The sequence below is a fragment of the Microcaecilia unicolor genome, chromosome 10, assembly GCF_901765095.1.
Source record: "Microcaecilia unicolor chromosome 10, aMicUni1.1, whole genome shotgun sequence".
Lineage (NCBI taxonomy): Eukaryota > Metazoa > Chordata > Amphibia > Gymnophiona > Siphonopidae > Microcaecilia > Microcaecilia unicolor.
Window position 1 is genome coordinate 215,745,895 of NC_044040.1, and position 23,163 is coordinate 215,769,057.

The 23,163-nt window shown below is 44.9% G+C and overlaps 1 long non-coding RNA gene across 1 annotated transcript; it reads left to right on the forward strand.

The window, feature by feature from the left end:
* Window positions 1-949: 949 nt before the first annotated feature.
* LOC115478598 lies at window positions 950-19,206 on the forward strand. Its single transcript, XR_003943551.1, has 3 exons — window positions 950-960; window positions 12,828-12,835; window positions 19,133-19,206. It is a non-coding gene; the product is annotated as an uncharacterized LOC115478598 (long non-coding RNA).
* Window positions 19,207-23,163: the final 3,957 nt, after the last annotated feature.

Genomic DNA, 23,163 nt, shown 5'->3' on the forward strand with positions numbered 1-23,163 from the left:
CTGCCTTTGCAATAGAATTGGTTGGTCTTTATGGAGTCTGTTTTGTACGTTTGGGAAGCTTTTGTACGTTTGGGAAGCTCGCCAGGTGCCCTTGGCCTGGATTGGCCGCTGTCGTGGACAGGATGCTGGGCTCGATGGACCCTTGGTCTTTTCCCAGTGTGGCATTACTTATGTACTTATGTCCTCTACTTGGCTCACTTTTATTACATAGAGCAGTGATTTAACCTATTGTGATGTCATAGTGGCTCATTCCACCAATAAGAGCCAACCTCATTAGTGATGTCACAATGGCTTGATTGTATAGAATGTTTGTGCGTTTGGGAAGCTCGCCAGGTGCCCTTGGCCTGGATTGGCCGCTGTCGTGGACAGGATGCTGGGCTCGATGGACCCTTGCTCTTTTCCCAGTGCGGCATTACTTATGTACTTATGTCCTCTACGTGGCTCACTTTTATTACATAGAGCAGTGATTTAACCTATTGTGATGTCATAGTGGCTCATTCCACCAATAAGAGCCAACCTCATTAGTGATGTCACAATGGCTTGATTGTATAGAATGTTTGTACGTTTGGGAAGCTCGCCAGGTGCCCTTGGCCTGGATTGGCCGCTGTCGTGAACAGGAAGCTGGGCTTGATGGACCCTTGGTCTTTTCCCAGTGTGGTATTACTTATGTACTTATGAGTCGCTGTGGTAATCTGGGGCCGGGCTAAATATGGGTGATGGCAGTGGGTGGCTGCAACAAAGGCATCCCTTCTTATCTGTTTCAACCCCCCCCCCCCCCCCCCCAATCTTCTGACACCACCTAGAGGCTTAAAGGAGAACAGTCAGTATAACACTTCTGGCCACATTGTAATGCTTCTGTCCTTCCCTGTGTACGAATGTTACACTTTATTTAGATGTGTTCAGGCATGAAAGGAAAAGGATGTGGCTCAATGTGTTGTATGACCAACTGTCTTCCTCTAAGTCCAGAACCACCGGGAGAAGCTGAGAGATGGTGTCAAGAAGGGGGTTGTGATGGTGGTGTTGGCATCCAATGGGTGATGATTAAATAAAAATGCCTGGGGGGATGAAAATTTAGAGGGGATATCATGCAGTCAGGTTATGGGTGGGTGTGGGGAGGGGAGGTGCTGGGAGGGAATGTTTTGGATAGGGTTCTGGGAAAAAAAGTGACTGGGGGTATGTAAATGTAGGAGGGGGAAGGTAGTGCAGGCAGGTTCTAGAGAGTGAGGGGAGGTGAGTGAAGAGATGGTAGGGAATGTGTGAGATGAGGGTGTGGGAAGAAAGTGACTGGGGAAAGTTAAGTGTCGGGGGAATAAGGGTGCAAGTGGGTTAGAGAGAGTGGGGGGGCGATGAATGAGGAGATGGGAGGGTGATGGGAAGAAATGTCTGGGAATGGCGATGTGGAGAGAAAGTGCTAGAAGATTGGAGAGGGTATAGGAAAGAGTGAGGAAAGGGTGTGGGAGGGTGTGTAATGGGATTTGAGGTGATGCTGTGTGGCATGAGTGGTGACATCATTTTGCCCTGAGTACACTCAGATGGTTAAAAGCCTCTGCGTTGGATATTATAGCAGAGTTCTCTGAATTTTTGTTTCATAGTGTGCGTGGTTATAGAGTGGAAATCTGGAAAGGTTTTAATCAGAGAACTGTTCAGGCAGCTACAGTGTTTTCCACAGACCTTTTGTAAATGGTGAGATAACTGTGCTGTGCTGTTCAGGGGAGAGTTACCACGTGTGCCTGAGACGTTTTCAGTTCAGTAGAGAGGCTGGAACTGCACCAGGATGTGGTTGGGTTTAACATTATAACCTTGACGTACTAGTTTGAGAATACAAAATGCTGCTTTTTGTGTTCCCAGCCAGGAACAGGATGCAGTTGTGCGTTTCTTTCCTGTGTTTGGAGTCTGATTCGAGCAGCCTCGATGTTTCTGTCTTGGGCTTCTTGGCATTCTCGAGTGCTGCCTGGGTCAGAGGTCTTCCTGTGAGTTTCTAGTTTCAAACACTAGAAGCTTTAGGGGGAAAAAAAAACCCTTAATGACTCAAAAGAATTTAGTTTTATTTATTGTCAGTGAGGTGCAGGAGCATTGGGCTGTTGAAGACCAAGACTGAAGGTTATCAGGTCCCAGCAAAGTCCAGTGCGTATCTTATTTTAAGAAAATTAAGGTACTGGTGAGGGGGGGGGGGGGGCTTTCCACCTTCTTTCAGTTAGGCTACAGTGGGGCAAAAGGATGGTGGGAAATGGACTACAGACTCCAGAAACAAGGAAAACAAACTTGATGTGTTATGGAGCTTTATTAATCAAAGACTCAACACAGTACCATGTTTCGGCCTGAGGCCTGCTTCAGGAGTCTTCTCCAGTATCGTGTCTTCCACGTTTTGCAACATTACCACATCTTTTTGTGTTACAAGTTTGAAAAGACACGATATTGGAGAATTCGTACTCTATTCATTATCAAAAGACTCCTGAAGCAGGACTCAGGGTGAAACACGGTACTGTGTTGAGTCTTCGATTAATAAAACTCCTTAAAGCATCAAGTTTGTTTCCCTTGTTTTTGGAGTCGGTGGTCCATTTCCCACCATCCTTTGGCCTTTAATATGCTCTGTGGGATTTCAGAGTTCTCCACTCAGGTGGATTTCAGCTGCAGTGGGGGACAGAAAGCAAAGTCAGAAATGTTCTGGGTTGGTGACTTGAACAAAAGAAACAAGAAATGACATGTAATGCTTACCAGGCAAGTCTTCGGTAATCAATCAACAAACTCCAAAATAATTGGCACTATTTATGTTGGGCTTGGTAAAAGGCTAAGCCACCAGTATGCCCGATACAAACCTCCCTTGGAAATTTGGGGTTACATTGAATTCATGGCACAGGTATGCTCAGTGATATTTGGCTGAAGCCGTTTTTGGAGTGGATCACACACCGTGCAGTCTCCCAAGCCTTGGTTGTTAGCATTGTGTGGATCTTCCCATGAAATCTGCGAAGAAACTTGAAGTTAAAGCAAGCAGAGGCCTACAAAATGGCAATTAGTTACTTAATCGATAATAGCAAAGAGACTTAAAACTTTCTGGCACGACAGTGAGGAGTAAACGTCTGTCCTTTGTGTGTCTGTTTTTGCCCAGTCGCATGGTTTTCTGTAGTCTACATCGTGTGTATTATGTTTTTAATTTTAAGCGTCTAGTTTATGCTGTGATTTTATTGTATTTGAATTTGTATTCTATTAGTCTTTACATTTTCAATTGCTTTGTTGTTGGATGAAAGGTGGTACAGATGGTGGGAGGCGGGACTGGTGGTTTGGAGGCGGGGATAGTGCTGGGCAGACTTATACGGTCTGTGCCAGAACCAGTGGTGGGAGGCGGGGCTGGTGGTTGGGAGGCGGGGATAGTGCTGGGCAGACTTATACGGTCTGTGCCAGAGCCGGTGGTGGGAGGCGGGGCTGGTGGTTGGGAGGCGGGGATAGTGCTGGGCAGACTTATACGGTCTGTGCCAGAACCAGTGGTGGGAGGTGGGGCTGGTGGTTGGGAGGCAGGGATAGTGCTGGGCAGACTTATATGGTCTGTGCCAGAACCAGTGGTGGGAGGCGGGGCTGGTGGTTGGGAGGCGGGGATAGTGCTGGGCAGACTTATATGGTCTGTGCCAGAGCCGGTGGTGGGAGGCAGGGCTGGTGATTGGGAGGGGGGGATAGTGCTGGGCAGACTTACACGGTCTGTGCCCTGAAAAGGACAGGTACAAATCAAGGTAAGGTATACACAAAAAGTAGCACATGTGAGTTTATCTTGTTGGGCAGACTGGATGGACCATGCAGGTCTTTTTCTGCCGTCATCTACTATGTTACTATGTATTTAAGGGACTGTAATAACCACTTTGTCTTCCTCTGCTTGATTTGGCCTCGGTATGTCTGCCTACATTTTTTTGAAACGTCAAGATTATCCAGTATGCTGCTGATGGGATCCGGAAGGCTGCTTGAGTTGCTGAGCTTCCCTCCTTGTAAAAGAGCTCGTTCAAAATCCTAGTATTAGTTTTCAGTATATCTCAGACTGCACTGGTCTAATCTGTTTTTTTTTTTTGTGCATTGTGTTTTAGTTCTTTGGGTCTCAGGTGAACTCTGTTGGGTCACTTGTCCTGTGGTAGCTTCGCCGACTGAGTTCTGCCGTGAACTCTGGATTATCCTCTTGGCACAGTCTTCGAGCCTCTTGTGGGTCCTGAGACTAATTCATTTACTTCCTCTGGTTCTGACAGTTCCGCCTCCTTTTTCCAGTTGTCTGTTTCAGGCTTGCTCCTGTTCCTTTTGGTCTCTTGCCTGCTCATTTTTGTTTATGTTCTTTTATTTTTGGTTTTTAGATTTTTTTTTTTTTTGGATGAAGTTCGTCTCTTTTCACAGGGCTTTTGCATTCTTGTTGCGTCATTCACTGTTATTCCTTTGAACTCCTGACATCTCTACTCAGTCTTTCAGCCAAGTCTGACTTGTGTTTATTTTTAATTTTCACAATCTCATTTTTAAACATCATTTTTTGAGATTCTGTTTTCGTTAGTTTCTTGTTCTTCGCTTTCAACAAATTCCCTTTCTAGGGAAGCAAAGCACTAGAAATGTGCTTTGTTAAACAACGTGGGAATTGTTAGTGATACAACCAATGTCTTTTCATGTGATTGTGAACTCAAAAATAAGCAGAAAAAAAAACACCAACTGGCTGATGTTCAGCCTGCGGGAGGCAGGCTGGATAAGTCCCGTGATCAGTCCTGAACCTGGATATTCAATGCTGGGCTGTTTCCGGTAGCTGGCATTGAATATCTGGGAGTTTTTTTTTCAGCCGGTTTAAACTTAACTGGCCAGGTTAATATTCAGTTCTGGCCGGTTTAAGTTTCTAGCGGCCAAAGATAGGACTCCTATTTGGACAATAAACTTAGCCGGCGATGCGCTGAATATTTGTGGCTAGCCGGTTATGTCGCACAATATAGGCGGTTTGTTAAGGGCTTTAATCTGTAAAGGTTATGCTCCTAAATTACGAAGCGTACTCTATGCTCCAGAATAAATTTCTGAGTTTCTGAGTACCTTGCAAAGCTGCATTGGCACCCTTTATCCTTCATGTGATCACGTCCAAACTACTGATCAATGTGACCTCACCCAGACTCGTCCAATCGGACCGAATCCAACAACACCTAGCCCTGTCCACACCCTCATTCAAAGAGTTTTGATTCCAGGAAATGTTCAACTCACGATTCTCGGTGCTAGGAACCTCTCTATGGAACTCTATCAACAACCTTAAGATCGGAACACCAGCTGTCAACAGCAGTACAGGAAAGGGTTGAAAGCTTTCTTTTTCCCACAACCCTGACACACGACTCTACTTATTTTTGACCCCAAAATCTCCCCATAAAAACCATGGAATTATCCAATACCCATTGTCAAATGCTGCTCACAGTCTACTGCTTCCTCTAAACCAGTAAGTTCCAATACACTGCAAAAGTTTGTAAACCACATCGCAACCCTAAGCTACCTTATACCAGCTGATCACTACGTAAACCTGTTCTCATGTACTGTAAACCGCACTGAACCCGCAATGGGGTATTAGCGGTATATAAGCATAAACTTGACTTGAATTATGCTCGTAATTTAGGAGCATAACGTTTATAGAATAAAGCCCTAAGTGGTAATATTCAGCATTAGTGCTTACTGCATTAGCCAGTTAAGTGCTATTTAACTGGCTAGGAGCCGTTCCTGGCCTGTTAAGTAGCGCCGAATATCGGCCAGAAAATGTCCTTATTTTAGTATATCGTTAGCAATGTACACTGTTTTGAAAGAGTGTGCAGTTTTCGCAAAGAGAGCACATTCTTTGGGAAAGAGCACGCACACTTTCCTGATGGCACATACATGTACGCGCTATTGGGAAAGAGTGTGCCACCTTCCAAAAGAATAAACGCTTCTTACGATGAACGCTTTCAAAAGAATACACGCTTCTTACGATGAATGCTTTCAAAAGAATACACACTTCTTGAATTATGCTCGTAATGTTAAGTAGAAATGTTAAGTAGTTCTTAACGATGAACGCTTCCGAAAGAATACACGCTTCTTACGATGAACGCTTTCAAAAGAATACACTCTTCTTACGATGAACGCTTCCAAAAGAATACACGCTTCTTACGATGAACGCTTCCAAAAGAAAACACGCTTCTTACGATGAACGCTTCCAAAAGAAAACACGCTTCTTACGATGAACGCTTCCAAAAGAATACACGCTTCTTACGATGAATGCTTCCAAAAGAATACACGCTTCTTACGATGAACGCTTCCAAAAGAAAACACGCTTCTTACGATGAACGCTTCCAAAAGAAAACACGCTTCTTACGATGAACACTTCTGAAGAAAGGCAGCTTTATTGCAGAGGTGAGAATATAGTTAAACATATGCCAGGTAGTTCAGAGCTGGGTGGCTGGAATATGCAATACCTTATTAGAAAGAATTAACGAGGTAAACAAATGAGTTTGTTACGAGGGGTTTAGCAGGACAAGTGCTGTCTGAAGCAAGATGGAGAAAGAGAGGCCAAGAAGGGGCTCACACAGGTCCAGGGAGGAGGACGAAAGGGGACTAATAGGGGCAGATCCTGCCATCAGGTAGCAGGGGTGGTCCCAGAGGGCAGCCCTCGATTGGAAGGAAAGGTCAAACCTGGCTGACCTCTCAGGACAGAGATAGTAAGAATGACCAGGAAATGACTGCAGGTACACAAAGGAGCCAAGCTTGGCTGAGAAAGAGAAGAGGTCTTTGCAGCAGAATAGACCAATAGTAACAGTCTTTATACAGACAAGCAGGGGAGACTACATTACACACAATGCATTGCTCATATATCTTTGCAGCCAGGACTGCAGCAGTAAAAATCCTTAGAAGTGAGAATAACAGTAAAAGCATTAAATACATTTTAGGGTCAAAGCTGTTGGAGGACAGAACAGGTATAGTACTGGGGGGTCTTGTACCAGGCATTTTTGTCTTCTGTGTCAAATATGAGATTGATCTGAGCTTGACACTCTCAGGAGAAAGGGGTCTGCAGTCAGCACCTCTGAGTTTCGGTTTTAAGTTTTTGCAGGGCGGAGGAGAGGCATAATAGTTAGTGCAGTGGGCTTTGATCCCAGCATCCTGGGTTCGAGTCCCACTACAGCTCCTTGTGACCCTTGGGCAAGTCACTTAGCTCTCGAGATTGTGAGCCCTGCTTATAATGTATGATTGTTCTTCGCCTTGAACTTGATGGTTAAGTGAATTATAAATGCCAGAATTAAATGAAAATTTTGATTTTTCCTTCTCTGTTTGGAGAAAGTTGCAGCTGCCTGCTGTCACCTTTCTTTCTTATCTTTGCTACGTTGCGTTGCGTTGTTAGGGTGTTCTTGCCCTTGTCTCTTGGGTGTGGTTCAGGAAGGTCTTTGAAGGGATCCAGCTGCTTTCCAATGTTCTTTATTTCAGTGTATTTAAGGACCTTCCCTTTCATTCTTTGGCTTATCTTCTTTCATGCTGTGTTTTGCCGTTTTATTTGTGAATCAACCTTTAGTTCTGGTATCTTCAGCAGAGAGTTTCCTGCTGTTAATTCCCTCTCTTAGTTCACGGCCACCTCATCTCTGTTCTCACCCACACAGTGGGTTGATCTTTTGCATCTGGAACCTGAGCAGGGTCACAGCTGGTAGACACAGAACTGGTGCAAGTAGGGCCCTTAACTGTTTCTCTGAGTTAAAGCATCTTGCTGGCAGCCAGACGTGCAACAGATGTTTGGTGCTGAGGCGTGAAAAGCTTAGCGGACATCTCCAGAGAGAGCTAGCGATTTAAATGCCTCCGGATTTACATAACAGCTATTCTTAGCTGAGAGAGATGAATGGGGCTGGGCAGACTTCCAGTTCTGTGTTTTATCGTAGGTTTAGCGATGGCAGGCTCAGAACTACACAGGGCAGATAATTAGAGCAAAAATATCACTTCAGGTGGGGGGGAAGTAGTGCAAAGCACATGCCTCCTGTGGGCTGATGTTTGGATCCCGTGAAACTGTGTGATGCATCTTTTTGTTTGCGGAAATTTGACATTTGCTGTTCAGCTGGCTTGATGATGAAGGTGCATCTGATTTGCACAAGAGATGTGTTTTCTGTGGTCTTGTGCGAGACCTGCTGTAAATAACGCGGCTTCTTGTTTCTTCAGTAGGAAGAGCTCAGGGGGGCTGGGAGTTTCAGACCTGTGCCAGGCACCTCATCGCTTTAACAGGGGTTTGTGGGGACTGGATGGCGGTCATACTGAGCTTTTCACTGCTGAATGGGGGGGTTCACACTTTAAAGCCTGTCCGGGACCAATCTCAGTGTTTCCCCACTTTCTCCAACAGGCATCACTAGCCAACCAGGTTTTCAGAATTATCACAATGAATATACATGAGAAAAAAAGAAGTCTCCAGTGTTTGCAAATCTGTCCCCCTGAATATTCATGTTATAGTCTTGACAATGCGGTTGGCTAGTTGTTCCTTCAAGAGAGGCTGGGAAACACTGATCAGACTTCATTTGCCAGTTTTGATGCTGTTCGAGCGGACAGGGTCTCTGTTGACGCTGCTTCTCATCAAACCCATGCATCATGGTTCAGACTAGTGGCATAGCCAGAAATCCATTTGGGGGGGGGGGGGGGTCAGAGGTGGACCAAGGGGGGCACATAGTTTTCCTCATAGTTTTCCTCCCCCCCCACCCCAGCATGCTAAACCATACCTTTGCTGGTGGGGCTTGGCGTTCCCGCCAGCCTAAGAAGTCTCTTGCGTGAGTCTCCACACATTCAGCCAGAGCAGCACTCAAGTCAGCGGCGTGATTGAGCTGCCAACGCCGGTGTTCCTGTGCGTGCTCAGTTCAGCGTCAGTCACACCATGTTTTCACTACTTAACACTCCTACAGATCCCACGGATCACTACTACTAATCATTTCTATAGTGCAACTAGACGTACGCACTGTTGTACACATTATATACAGGTACTTTCTGTGTCCCTAGAGACATTGGAGGGTTGCCCAAGGTCACAAGGAGCTGCAGTGGGAATCAAACCCTGGTTGCCAGGATCAAAGCCCGCTGCACTAACCATTAGGTTATTGCTCCATTCCATGGTTGGAGATGTCTTTGGCCTCTGCCTTTGGTATTTTGAATGTTAGTCTACAGGGCCAGATTTAAGATTTTGGGACCTATAGAGAAGACCAGAGGGCAGATCCTAGAGAAGGGGAAGGTGGCTTTAGAGATTCCAAAAACTGGAGGAGCAGCTTTAAGTCTTTTCTGTACTGCCTGTGCCTTAATAATGGCCGGTTGGTAAATTATTAATATTTGCTTTCTTTAAAGCTCTGGATTGGAGGAGAAGCCTGCTAGTTAGAGCAGTGGGCTAAGCACTGGGAAAGCCAGCATTTAAATCCCTGTCCCTGCCCCGTGGGTTCTGTCTCCATCCCCGCCCTGTCCCCACAGGATCAGTCTCCGTCCCCGCAAGCACTGTCTCAATCCCCGCCCCATCCCATCCCCGCAGGATCTGTCTCCGTCCCACCCTGTCCCCGCTCTGTCCCTGCTCCGTCCCCATGGGCTCTGTTCTCATCTGCAGAAGCTTTGAACAATCATGATTTTATATTTAAATCTTTTTATTTATTTATTTTATTTATTAAAATATAAAAAGGAATAATATGCTGTGCAACTGTTGTGTATAAATTACAAATAGAAAACAATAATAACAATGAGCAGCTATAATAACCCTCCTTCCCACCTCCACCCTCTACCCTTCCAACCCCAACAATAGCTGATTTCTACTACCCCAAGGAATCCTAATCCACACTGTTAAAATGTCCAGGGGTACAAAATACAACCCGTTCTATATGCCCTGGTGAGGGAGAAATATGACCTGTGAAGCACTGTTATCATTTTTTAATCTGTGGATGAATAAATCAACAATCTCAGGATTCAGTTTAGCTCTCCTCTCTTCCACAGTCCCTCCTGCAATAGAAGATGTCTTCTTAGAAGATGTGCTGGTAGCAGGGTGTACAGGATCCCCCCCATGCACATTTTGCTAGTTGTGGCCAGTATGTTTGCTTGTTTTTCCAAAAAATCAAAATATAATTGTCTGCATCACTCAAATATAAATAACAGCCCAGTTCATTAACAGGCTTCAAAGTAGAAAATGACATGGGGACAAAGTTTGTCCCCATCCTCGTGGGCTCTGTCCCTATCCCCGCCCCGTCCGTGTGGGCTCTATCCCCGTCCCATCCCCGCAAGCTCTGTCCCTGTCCCCATCTCCGTGGTTACTGCAGGTCCCCGTGCCGTTCTCTACTGTGGATCTCCTGCAGGTCACAGTGTGTTCTGGATTCTGTTTGATAGCGGGTTTTATTAATTCTGTATCTGTTGTTTACCCAATGTTACGGGGTAGTAAGGGAAGTCTTAAGAATTCTGCTGTCTGGAAGGTTGTACTTCAAGTGGCAGGAAGGCATTTGCCAGGCTGTGGATACTAGAAGGTCTGAGCTGTTTTCACAGACCTCTTGACCTCCATGGACAGTCTGATTCTTCCCAGGACCTGTGGGGATGGAAGCAGAGAGCTGTAGACATAGGAGTCAACATTTCAAAACGACTGGGGGTGCCAAATTCAACATAAATGACCTTTTCCTTGACAGTTTGATGACCTTTTCTTAATACCGGATCTCCTCTCATATGAAGAAAAGCTAAAGATGTTAGAGCTTTTCAGCTTGGAAAAGAGACGGCTGAGGGGAAATATGATAGAGATTGATAAAATCCTGAGCGGTGGAACGGGTAAACGTGAATTGAAGTGATAGAACTAGAGGTTATGGACTCATGAGTTGAGGTTGCAGGGTGGGAAACTTATCAGGAAATAAATTTTCACAGAAAGGGTGGTGAATGCCTTCCCATGGGGGGATCTGAAGACAAAAACGGTGACAGAATTCAAGAATACATGGGATAAACACAGAGGAACACTATATAGAAAAAGGATGGAATCCAATTAAAGCAAAACTTAAATGGCCTCAGAACTGGAGTGAGCTTTGACGACAGCTTCCGAGGTTGAGAAGTAAGACCACTGCCAGGTAGACTTCTAAAGTCTGGGTCCCATAAATGGCAAAAAATAGATCAAGATCAAGGCTGGGGCTTTGATGGAAACTCCAATAATTGGGAAGTTGGACTGGTGCCAGGCAGACATCTACGGTCTGTGGCCCAAAACTGGCAGGGACAGACGGAGATGAAGTATACCAGTGTTTAATAATGTGCCATATTCAACTCTGGGCACCTTGTTGGGCAGACGGGATGAACCGTGCAGGTCTTTATCTGCCAACATTTACTATGTTACTATGATTGTTTAATCTTTCAAGAAATACAAAGACTACGGGACACTCTGCGAAGTTACATAGTAGCACATATATAAGACATACAGGAGAAAATACATTTTTTATTCTGGAACTTGATACAGGAGGATGTGGCAAAAGCAGTTGATGTAGCTGAGTTTAAAAAAGATTTGGACAAATTCCTGGAGGAAAAGTCCGTAAACTCTTCTTAAGCCACACCTGGGGAGAGCTACTTCTTATCCCTTGAGGTAAGTATCATGGAATCTTGTTACTTTTTGAGACTCTGTGACCTGGACTGGCTACTGTTGGAAACAGGATACTTGGCTAGATGGACTTTTGGTCTGATCTAGTAGGACATCTTTTTATGTTCTTATGTTCACTGAACCCTCAGAGCTGGTGCCTAGGCTGCAGCAGGCTTCGGTCCTTCCTGGCTCGGTTGTACTTTTGTCTCAATGATTCCAGGGTGCTAAACTTGTACAGTGATACCTCGGTTTTCGTTGATAATCCGTCCGAAAACAATCAACGAAAACCGAAACAGACGAAAACCGAGGCAATTATTTCCATATGAATCAATGTAAATCCAATGAGCAGGAGAACGCGTGGGTTGCCCTTTGTTTTCGCAAAATTAGCAGCGAAAACCGAGGCAACCAACGAAATCCGAGACAAAATTTTCACTGAAAAAATCAACGAAAACCGAAACCGACGATAACCGAAGTCATCGAAAACCGAGGTTTCACTGTAGTATCAAACATCAGTAAGAACTGGAAAGATAAATAATGTAAATCTATCTCCATAATCTAAACATCGAACAATCTATCTAGTCTGCCCATCCAAACCAACTGTCCAGTCTCTTTGGATCCTCGGTGCTTCTCCCATGAATTTAGATACTGTACTTGGCTCTACCACCTTGGCTGGGAATGTGAGGAAAGAACCAACAAGGAAACAAATTGGACGGGAAATGTACCTGATGAAGAGTCTCTAACAGAACATTGGAAGGGGTAGAGAGGAGAGCCATAAAAGAATATGTTCTGAGCGTGGGAGGAGCCAATGGAAATAGATGCGGAAGGGGTAGAAGGGAATGATCTGGAAAAGGGGGTGGGAAACGAGTGAGAGATGATGTGGCAGAGCGGAAATGGGGGTCAACTGACATCTGATGAGCAGGGTCAAAGAGAAAGAGGTAGAGCCACAGAAGTAGAATTACTGGGAGCCACCTAAGAAGAGGGAAGACGTTGGAGAGACCCGGAGCAGAACACCAAGGTGGAGATGCTATACGATAGGAAGAAATATTTACTATTTTCTATGACATAGTGGCTGCTATGAGGCTCCTATGGTGTGAGGAGCAGACAACACATGTGAGCCAGTGTTGCTGGGGGGGGGGGGGGAGGAGGGGGGAAGTATATTGTCCACTACAAAGAGATCTTCGCTGGCAAGAAGTAATGGTATTGTGGTGCCCAGTTGTTTACATTGGATGAAAAGAGTTGCCGAAATTGTTAGGGATTGATTTGGTAGGAAACAGCAGAGATGTTGCAGGAGGATATGAGGTGAGTCCCAGCTGCATCCGTTTTGAGGTAGCAGTGACTTTGTGAAAGGATTGAGTGGTCTCCCATGAAACAATAACTTTGTCAGCCATCTTCCCTGGGGAATTTTGTACTTCAGAAGCATGGAGGGAACCAGTCCGCCCACCACTGTGTGTTCTTATTTTGGATTTTCCTCCTTCACGTTTTGCAAGGGGGTGTAGGAGTTGCCTGTGAGTGTTGAGTCATGTACGTGCTTGTACAGTCCACATGACTTTTTCTTAGAGTGTTGCTGGTTGTACAGTGACATAATCTATCACAGATGCCAGTCCTGGTGACTTCACACCCATGTGACTTGTTAAGTAGGTTTGGGTTGATGGATAATTTCATTTCCTGGACTCTCTTCCCATTCTCTTGGCAGAACCATGCCGGAGGTGAGGGAATTTATTCTGTTCAGCAAGGTAAATGTATATCTTGTTTTCCTCTTAAACAATTTATTTTTAAACATGAAATGGATCGTTACTGGGGATCAAAGTCCTGTCCTCTGGATAAATTGGTTTCTCTTTGCTGTACTGTGGGTTTTCTGAATGGGTTTGTTCCCAGGTTTTGCTTTTAACATTCACAACTTACAATGAATGCCACATTTGTGTCTGCCAATCAGTTGTGAGTATCTGAGAGCGCTCGCTCTGACAGTGACGGCCAATGGGCTGTAACAGAGAGCTTGTTCTGACAATGACAGCCAATCAGCTGTGAGCATGCGAGAGTTCGCTCTGTCACTAACAGCCAGTCAGCAGTGGTTATTCAGGGATTGTCCACACCATTTAATCCTTATAATGTTACCTCTTGTAACACTGGGAAGTGCAAATGTTTCAAGGACTCCAGTCTGAATTGTATTCCTTGGTTTTTGAATATTAGGATTCTGCTATTAGGAAAATTTAACTTTATTTCAACTGAACTCTCAAAATTAACAGTTAAGTTACAGGTAATTCTTTATAATTGAACTAGCAGATACTCTTGTGACTGGTATTCAAGAGCCCTCCTTTCTTCATCGGATCAGGGCAGAATCAACACAAATCTGGTCTGACCCAATAAAGGAAGCGGGGCTTTCAAACACCAGTCACAAAAGTATTCAGCCAGTCCGATGAAAAGGTCCTGGGTCTAGTGGCTTTTGACTTTTGTTTCTTTGTATCCAAGTGGACTAACTTGGCAATCGGAACAGAGGCCCTGGAAGACAGTTTGCTTTTCCCTTCTGGATTTTTCATTCCTGAGGGAATGTTGATGTTTAAAGTATTTTTAAAAATGTTTTCATTGTGTTTGCTACTCTTTTTCCATTCTGAATCTAATTGCATCCATCATGCGAATGAACTTCGTGAGGGGTATCTCTGTGATTGGGCAACTGAGCAGAGGGTTTAAGGCGGGATTTGGGGGGGCTGTAGCATTGTAAAATGAATCCAGCGTTTCTTCCAGGAATAAGTGTGGAAATCCAAGAAATAAGATGTTAGGACAAAGAATGGAAACCTAGGAATAAGAACGAAAGAGGAAAGTGTTTGGACCAATGAGAAAAGAGCACGGCCAGTTCTACAAAGAGAACGTTGCATTGAGCACATCTGCGATCAACGTGAGGATGCTAAAGCCCAGGTTCTTGAGATGGTTCTGGGCTGGATTTCTCCGACACATGTCTGCAGAACCTTTGTAATGCCAAAGGGATTCTTTGAGAGTTGGGTCAACAACTTTATGGGGATAAGTTTATAAAATGTTGCTGATTTGGATTTATTTACCACTGTTTTGAAGAAGTTCACCCAAGGCACGGTGTACAGCAAGAACAATGTCAAGAGGGTAAGAAGACATCTAGTTTAGCGTAGCAAAGGGATGCTTATGTGTTTTATAAAATATGAGGGTAAAGCGGCAGAAATAAGACTAGATCGAAGCTGAGATAAATGTACACGTGTATAATCTGTGACTGCGCATTTTATAACGAATGACATACGTTGTGATTATGTCGGCACGCGTGTTGCGTACGTATTTTCTCTCTGCAGACTTTTATGCATTTTTTCCCGGATTCTATATGTGACGCCAAAGTTGCGTGCGCAACTTAATTGATTAACAAGCTCTTAATTAGCAATAATTGGGCGCTAACAACCTGTTATTGCGGTTAATTCTCATTGATTGGGATTTGTGCGTGCAACTGGCTGTGCACTATTCTTTAAGGCTCGGCGCCTAATTCTCATAGCGCATGTCTGAAAAGGAGGGCGTGGCCAGGGGCTTTCCAAAAAGCTGCATGCAGAATTAACCGAATATCATCTTACCGTGCCTACCTTGGGTGCCGGCATTTACATCAGGTTTTAGCAGGCTAAGTCCGGCACCCAAAAGTTCGGTACGGGATCTGTGTTCAACGCTATTCTATAGAATAGTGCTTGGCGCTGAATTTTTTTCAATGCCAGTTATACAATTCCCTCCATATTGTATAGAGTCTTTTATTTAACCACCCCCCCTCTCAATAAGCGTTTAAAACCTGGCTTTATGCACAAAATAAATTTCTAACCCCTCCATGCCCATTGGTCTGAGCTCTTGATGCTGATTCCCCGCTGACAGCGCTGAGCTTTCGGTCTGAACCCAGGTTTGGGTCTAATTAAGATTTATTTTAATAGTCCTAGAAACTCGCTTAACCTGAATTTGACGCATTCCTGCCCAGATGTGTGTTTTGTTGGTTTGAGTGAACCAATTTGTTTTGGATGAGTCTAACAGACTGCAGAAATACCTGGAATATTTGTCAGGTCCCAGCGGAAGTGGCTGCTCACAGGTCGCCTTTTACAAACTGAACAAGTATTTAGTTTTGTTATTGTCCACCCAACCCCCACCTACAGCTGAGAAACATGAGTCACAGGTAGGTAGGTGGAATGACTTGCCTGAGGTTACTCATAGGTAGGGTTACCATATGGCTCCAGAAAAAGGAGGACGGATTGAGCCAGAAAAGGAGGACGGATTGAGCCAGCCGGGTTTTACTTCCATTGCAATGGAAGTAAAACCTGGCTGGCTCAATCCGTTCTCCTTTTTCTGGAGCCATATGGTAACCCTACTCATAGGGCCAGTGGAAGGTCTGGCGTGACCTGCTCTCCAAGTCCTCTGCTCTAGAAAAGAAAGAGAAACTGTTTTGCTTTGTTTAGTAAAGCTTCTCCTTCCTGAAAGAAAGGGAGGCGCTGATAGTGGCATAGCCAGGTTTGGGACCCACAGGGAGGTGTATCTGAAAAAAGATATAAATGAATTAGAAAAGGTACAGAGAAGGGCGAGGAAAATGATAAAGGGGATGGGACGACTTCCCTATGAGGAAAGGCTGAAGCGTCTAGGGATCTTCAGCTTGGAGGAAAGACGGCTGAGGAGGGGATATAATAGAGGTCTATAAAATAATGAGTGGAGTGGAACGGGTAGACGTGAATCGCATGTTTACTCTTTCCAAAAATAGTAGGACTAGGGGGCATGCGATGAAGCTACAAAGCAGTAAATTTAATACGAATTAGAGAAAATGTTTCTTCACTCAACGTGTAATTAAACTCTGGAATTCGTTGCCAGAGAATGTGGTGAAGGCGGTTAGCTTAGCAGGGTTTAAAAAATGCCTGGGAAGCTTCCTAAAGGAAAAGTCCATGGACCATTATTAAATGGACTTGGGGAAAATCCACTGCTATTTCTGGGATCAGCAGCATAAAATGTATTGAACTTTTTCGGGATCTTGTCAGGTATTTGTGACCTGGATTGGCCACTGTTGGAAACAAGATGCTGGGCTTGATGGACCCTTTGGTCTGTCCCAGTGTGGCAATACTTATGTACTTAATAATGGCTGCAAGGAAGCACTATCCCCCTGATTCTGTAAAAGAGTTTAGGCGGTTCCCGATGTGCATGTGCACTTTAATAGAATAACGAGCCAATTAGTGCCCATAAGTGGCTTTTTAACAAGCAATTATTGGCGCCAATTGGATTTAATTGGGACTTACTCCACGTAAAGTTAGGCATGGGGTCCGAGTCTAAAGATTATGTGCAGGCCAAAAAATGGGGAGCAGAAATGGGAGGGTCGTGGACAGTGGTGTATCAAGGGGGGGGCGGTCCGCCCCGGGTGCACGCCGCGGGGGGGGGGGGGGGGTGCCGCGCGCCGGTCAGCGTTGTTGGTTTCCATGCTCCCTCTGCCCTGGAACAGGAAGTAACCTGTTCCGGGGCAGAGGGAGCATGGAAACCAATGACGCTGACCGGCGCACGGCACCCCCCCAGCGGCGTGCACCCGGGGGGGGGTTCTTTCGCCAGGGTGGGGGCGCTGCACCTGGGGGGGCGGGGTGCATTGGCGATCTGCCCCGGGTGTCAGCGCCCCTCGGAATGCCACTGGTTGTGGGCAGATCGAGGGCTTGGTTTTGATTTGTGCATGTAATTGTGGAATAACAGCTCTCTGCGCATAAATTTAGGTGCGGGCATTTGCGTCACATTTTCAAATTTACAAATGACCTCTCCGCTTAAGCGTTAATTCCGTAAGCCGGCCTGAATTACGGGCATGGCTTACAGAATACCGCTTACATGGGGTTTTTCAGTGCTAGTTTTTTTTTTTTTTTTTTGGCACCATATATGGAATCCAGCCCTATAGGAATAATTCTGAAAAGGTCGCCCAAAGTATGTGCGCTACGCATAAATTCTGTAATGGTAATTAAACAGGTAATTGCCATTTTACAATACTAGCTAACTTTAGATGTGAAACACTTCCTTAGCTGAAAAGCTGAAATAAAGGTCTGTGCGTAAGAGACAATATTCTATGACCTTAGAAATAATTGCCAGACGGTCCCTCAGCTGCCTGTGCCCCTCCCGTTCCGCACCCCCTAGCAGTTGTGCAGTAAAGAAATTAAGCGCTAAGGTTAGAGAATTCCGAATAAGTGCAGTTATGCGTCTAACTGTAAATGTGTCCCAGATAGCGCCAATTCACTTCAATTAGAGTCCATTATTAACGCTGGTTATCACCTAATTTAGGGGTCCTTTTATTAAGCTGCAGGAAAAAGGGTCCTGCGGTAGCGGCCAGGGCTGTTTTTAACATTCACCAGGGCCCTTTTTACTGCAGTGGGTAAAATACCCCTCCCCCCCCAAAAAAAAATGGTCATGCGGTAAGATGACTCTTACCGCATGGCCTTGCGGTGGGGAGCACTTACGGCAACCCATTGAGGTGGCGGTAAGGGCTCCCGCGGTAACCAGGCAGTCTGCCGGGTTAGAGCCACGCTACGAAAAAAGATTTCCTGGAGCACCGGAAATGGCGTGCGCTCGAGGCAGAACTGCCGCCGGCATAAGTTCCGGCATAGTGTGTGGTAAGGCCGCGTTGGACTTACCATCCCTTTGTAAAAGGGCCCCTTAACAATTAAGTTGCTCACGCAGCTGGCATTATTCAATTACGCGCACAAGTGCGAAAAGAGGTGTAAGATGATAGAATTAGGACGCATTTTTCCGTGGGAGGTACGAATCATGCATCTTCCTACTACTACTACTTAACATTTCTAAAGCGCTACTAGGGTTACGCAGCGCTGTACAATTTAACATAAAAGGACAGTCTCTGTTCAAAGAGCTTACAATCCAAAGGACAAGTGAGTAGTCAGTTCGATAGGAGCAGTCAAATTGGGGCAGTCTGGATATCCAGAAGGTAAGAGTTAGGTGCCGAAGGCAGCATTGAAGAGGTGGGCTTTAAGCAAAGACTTGAAGATGGGCAGGGAGGGGGCTTGATGTAAGGGCTCAGGAAGGTTGTTCCAGGCATAGGGTGAGGCGAGGCAGAATGGGCGGAGCCTGGAGTTGGCAGTGGTGAAGAATTCCTGAGGAATTAGAGGTTTTGTTTTAAAATCTGCGCGTTTGGCCTTCCGTGGATGTGGTGGATCATCCAGATAAGCTATTTCTAATTGCTCTAGAAATTCTGTTTGGACTGCTGAACTCTAACAAGTATTAATTGGCGCAGGATCCATTTTATGTGATGGAACCCCTTCATTAATAACGCACGTTCACAGTGTTTGCACGTGCTTTCGGGGTAGCGCCTTTTAGGAAACGCAGCCTTTAGTTTGAAAGGGTGTTAGTGCAACTTCTGAAATGCATTGTCTCTTGACTCTCATGAAGGCTCCTACATCATATTGTTTCTGAAGCAATGGTTTAATTCTTGCTTCTTTACCCACAGGGAAACTTTGGTCCTTGCATTCAACCCATCTTGTGGCAAATCTTTACCCTGGTTCTCTGTAAACATTTAATTGTCTTGTTTGTCATTGTAAGCTCCTCGGAGCAGGGACTTTCTCTTCTGTGTGCCTCTGTAGTGGAGTGGAGGAGTAGCTTGAGAACCTGAGCAACTGGGTTCAATGCTCACTGCAGCTCCTTGTGACGCTGGGCAAGTCACTTAACCCTCCGTATACTACCTGTATATAATATGTAAACCGCTTTGAATGTAGTTGCAAAAACCAACTAATATCAAGTCCCATCCCTTCTCCCTTATAGTGCTGCGTACACATTGTAGCACTATATCTCTATGTTTCATAATATTAACTCTCCCCTCAGTACGTTGATTTGCTTGACATTCAGTGTAGAGTTTGGGGTGCTCTGTCTGCTTTGGCTGGCAGTAACAGTTGTGTGTGTGTGTTGTGTTGAGAACATGCATCTCCGTGGGAGGCCGTGGGTGCTCCAGCTGCTTAATGAACAGGCTGAGAAACAATGCAGCTCCTTTTTTTTTGAATGGCAGTGAATGGTGCCCCTGTATCTGATCATTACTGCCTGTCCTTGCCACCAGTTTAAGGGTCTCGGTGAGTCATTCTGGCTTTAACTGTGTCCCTCCTGGAGAAAAGCTGGATGCTTTGCAGGTTGCAATCTCCAGAGCTCAGATACATCATTGTCCTGGGGTTAATTCCTTTACTGATCCAATAAAGGTCCTTGCAGCCTTTGTGGAATCCGCATTTAGCTTAAATGAATGTATTGGTCAGAATGAATTGAATGCATTTATTCTTTCCTCGTTAGTGGTTTGTAAATGTGTTATTTCAGACTCCTTTTTTTATGTATTAGAAAGAAGTAGTTTTTAAAAACTGTTTTTGTTGCTGAAAGTTCTTGCAGCAAAATATTAAAGAGCAGGTTTTATGGTAGGAAGGTGAACACTGGTTTTACCGTCCCTCGTTGCATGGCCTATCACAGTTTTCATCTGAACCATTATGAACAGGTGGGGCAGGACTGGTGTTTTTGTAATTACCTACATTCTTTCAGGAGCTATGAGCTGGGCTTAATTTAATTCTATTTATTTATTTAAAAATATATGATGATATAATCCACCTTGACGTATGATTTATGGAAGGCATTCAAGCAAAATGCCCAAGAAAACATTCCCCCCATTAATTTAATTTAATCATACATTTGTAGTCCGCTTAACCGTAATAACTGCTCGAGGCAGAGTACAGTAAAAATAAACATCACCAACAAACATCTGTTAATTCCATTACAAATTCACTTACTGTCAAGCCTCTTAAGACTTGTTAACTGTAAAGTCTCAATATCTTGAAGTATAACCTTGGCACACCAGAACACACCTGAAGTCTCTATATTTTCTGAAGTTTCCTTTATTGAATAAACACAGATAATTTACTCACAGTCAGATGTTCAGAAGTGTTGCCCCAAGGCACAGAGACTCCGTAATTCTGAGAGCTGAATCAGTGGTTGGAGGTAGAAATCTGAGGAGAGGCAGCTTTATTGCAGAGGTGAGAAAATAGTTGAACAGGTAGAAGTAGCTCAGAGCTGGGTGATTGGAGAATACAATATCTCATTAGGAAAATATATTCAAGAAATATACAAGAAATCCACCTCCCCCCTCCATTTCAGTAACCAAAGGATACATACACCAGGGAATTAACTTTAAAATCTCCTAGCCCTAAAATCATACATCGTAATTTTTAAGCATATGTGTCTTTTAATCTCTACGAAGATTGCTGTGAATGTAACAGCAGAGCGTTCCATAGGGAAGGGCCACCACCCACAGTATTTCGTTTCTGCCACGTTAATTTTGGCTGAGGGAAAAGTGATTCTCCAGTGATCTTCTGAACACAGTTTCCACATGTACCAAGACAGCCAAGCGGCCATATAAATGGGAGCTATACCGAAAGGCAGTTAAAATTTTAAACTCAACTCTCGCCTGAATAGGCAACCAATGTATTCCTATTAAAAATGGGGCTGAGTGATCCCCACCTTGAGCTCTCAAAATTCAATTTGGCTGCAGCATTTTGAAGAACTTGTAATCTAGGCATTTGATGATAAGGTAATCCCAAGAGGGCTGTATCACGGTAGTCCACAATGCATAAAAGTGTTGCCTGGATTGTTTTCCATACCTGTTGTTGCTCTAAGTAAGAATTAATGTATCTAATTTGTCGTAATTTACCACAGACGTTTCTGACCAAATAATTCATGTGCGCATTCTTAGTCAGGTGAGAATCCAGGTAAACCCCCAAATAGATTATCTCTTCATACAGTGTGACCTGCAAACCCTGCAATAATTGGGGAGACATTCGGCATAACATATTTAAAACCCCTTCCAATCCTCCATGCCCCAAATCTCCCCTCAAAAAAACAAAATCAGTTCTGTCCAACATAAAATCTCCTTCCCCATAAGTAACCGAGGGCCCTGTCTACTAAGCCGCGTTGTAGGCACGCTAACGATTGAGACACCCATTATATTCCAATGGATGATTCTAGCATTAGTGCCTGCTAAAACGTTGGCTTAATAAACAGGGCCCTAAGTCTTCACCATCATCTTCAAATGCAAGGAATTTCCCCTCTTTCACCTGGCAATACGTTCTCCCGCACTGATCCGCTGTAACGGAAGGCTGCTCGTCTAGTTCCTCTAACCATGAGGAAGAGGAGACAGCCAGTAGAGACAGCTTGGGCTCTTAGCTTGGCGTGCTGCCTCCTTTGCCCATGCATGGAAGAGATTCTATATATGGCACCTAAAACGTTGGCGCTGAAATCAGCGCCGACGAAGTGTGTTCGGTAATCGTCAACTAGATTTAGGCGCCGATTATAAGTACATAAGCATCACCATGCTGGGACAGACCAAGGGTCTCCGACAGCGGCCAAAAGAACAAACAAATTGTCCCGCCCATCCCAGAAATAGTGGATTATTCCCTTGTCCATTCAATAACGTTCCATGGCTTTTTCCCCCAGGAAGCCGTCCAAACCTTTTTTAAAGTCCACTAAGTCAACCGCCTTAACCACTTTTTCCGGCAACGAATTCCAGAGTTTAATTACACGTTGAGTGAAGAAAAATTTCCTCCGATTCGTTTAAATTTACTACACTGCAGCTTCATCGCATGCCCCCTAGTCCTAGTATTTTTGGAAAGCGTAAACAGACGCTTAGTTGATAAATCTGTATGCATCCATTTATACTGACGAAAATTTGGTGTAAATCCCTGTGCGCAGATTTAGGCGCACTAGGCTATTTTCTGTAACTAGGCGTGTAAATTTTGGAATGCCTATTAGAGAATGACATGGGGACAGGAACTTGCAGTAACCATGGGGACGGGGCGGGGATGGGGACAGAGCCCATGAGGACGGGGACAACTTTGTCCCCGTTTCATTTTCTACTTTGAAGCCTGTTAATGAGCCGGACTGTTATTTATGTTTGAGCGATGCAGACAATGATATTTTGATTTGTTTTGGACAGTGCACTTTTTCTAGTGAAAAAGGTGCCGGTACTCAAATGCCAGGCCACCCTTCAGAAGTGAGGTGATCACTGAGGGATCCACCCCACAATAGCCAGGTCCCCTGCAACCACTCACAGAATCTATGACAAGGCAGAATTGGTGTGTAGAGCCTGAGCTCTTTCATTAAAACTTGGGGTCCATGGATCAATTTTAGCAGACAATGGAAAAGGTGCTGGTACTCAAATGCCAGGCCACCCTTCAGAGATGGGGGTGATCACTGAGGGACCCACCCCACAATAGCCAGGCCCCCTGCAACCAGTCACAGAATCTATGACAAGGCAGAATTGGTGTGTAGAGCCTGAGCTCTTTCATTAAAACTTGGGGGTCCACGGGTCAATTTTAGCAGACAATGGAAAATGTGCCAATACTCAAATGCGAGGCCACCCTTCAGGGGTGGGGTGATCACTGAGGGACCCACCCCACAATAGCCAGGCCTCCTGCAACCAGTCACAGAATCTATGACAAGGCAGAATTGGTGTGTAGAGCCTGAGCTCTTTCATTAAAACTTGGGGTCCATGGGTCAATTTTAGCAGACAATGGAAAAGGTGCCATACTCAAATGCCAGACCACCCTTCAGGGGTGAGGTGATCACTGAGGGACCCACCCCACAATAGCCAGGCCTCCTGCAACCAG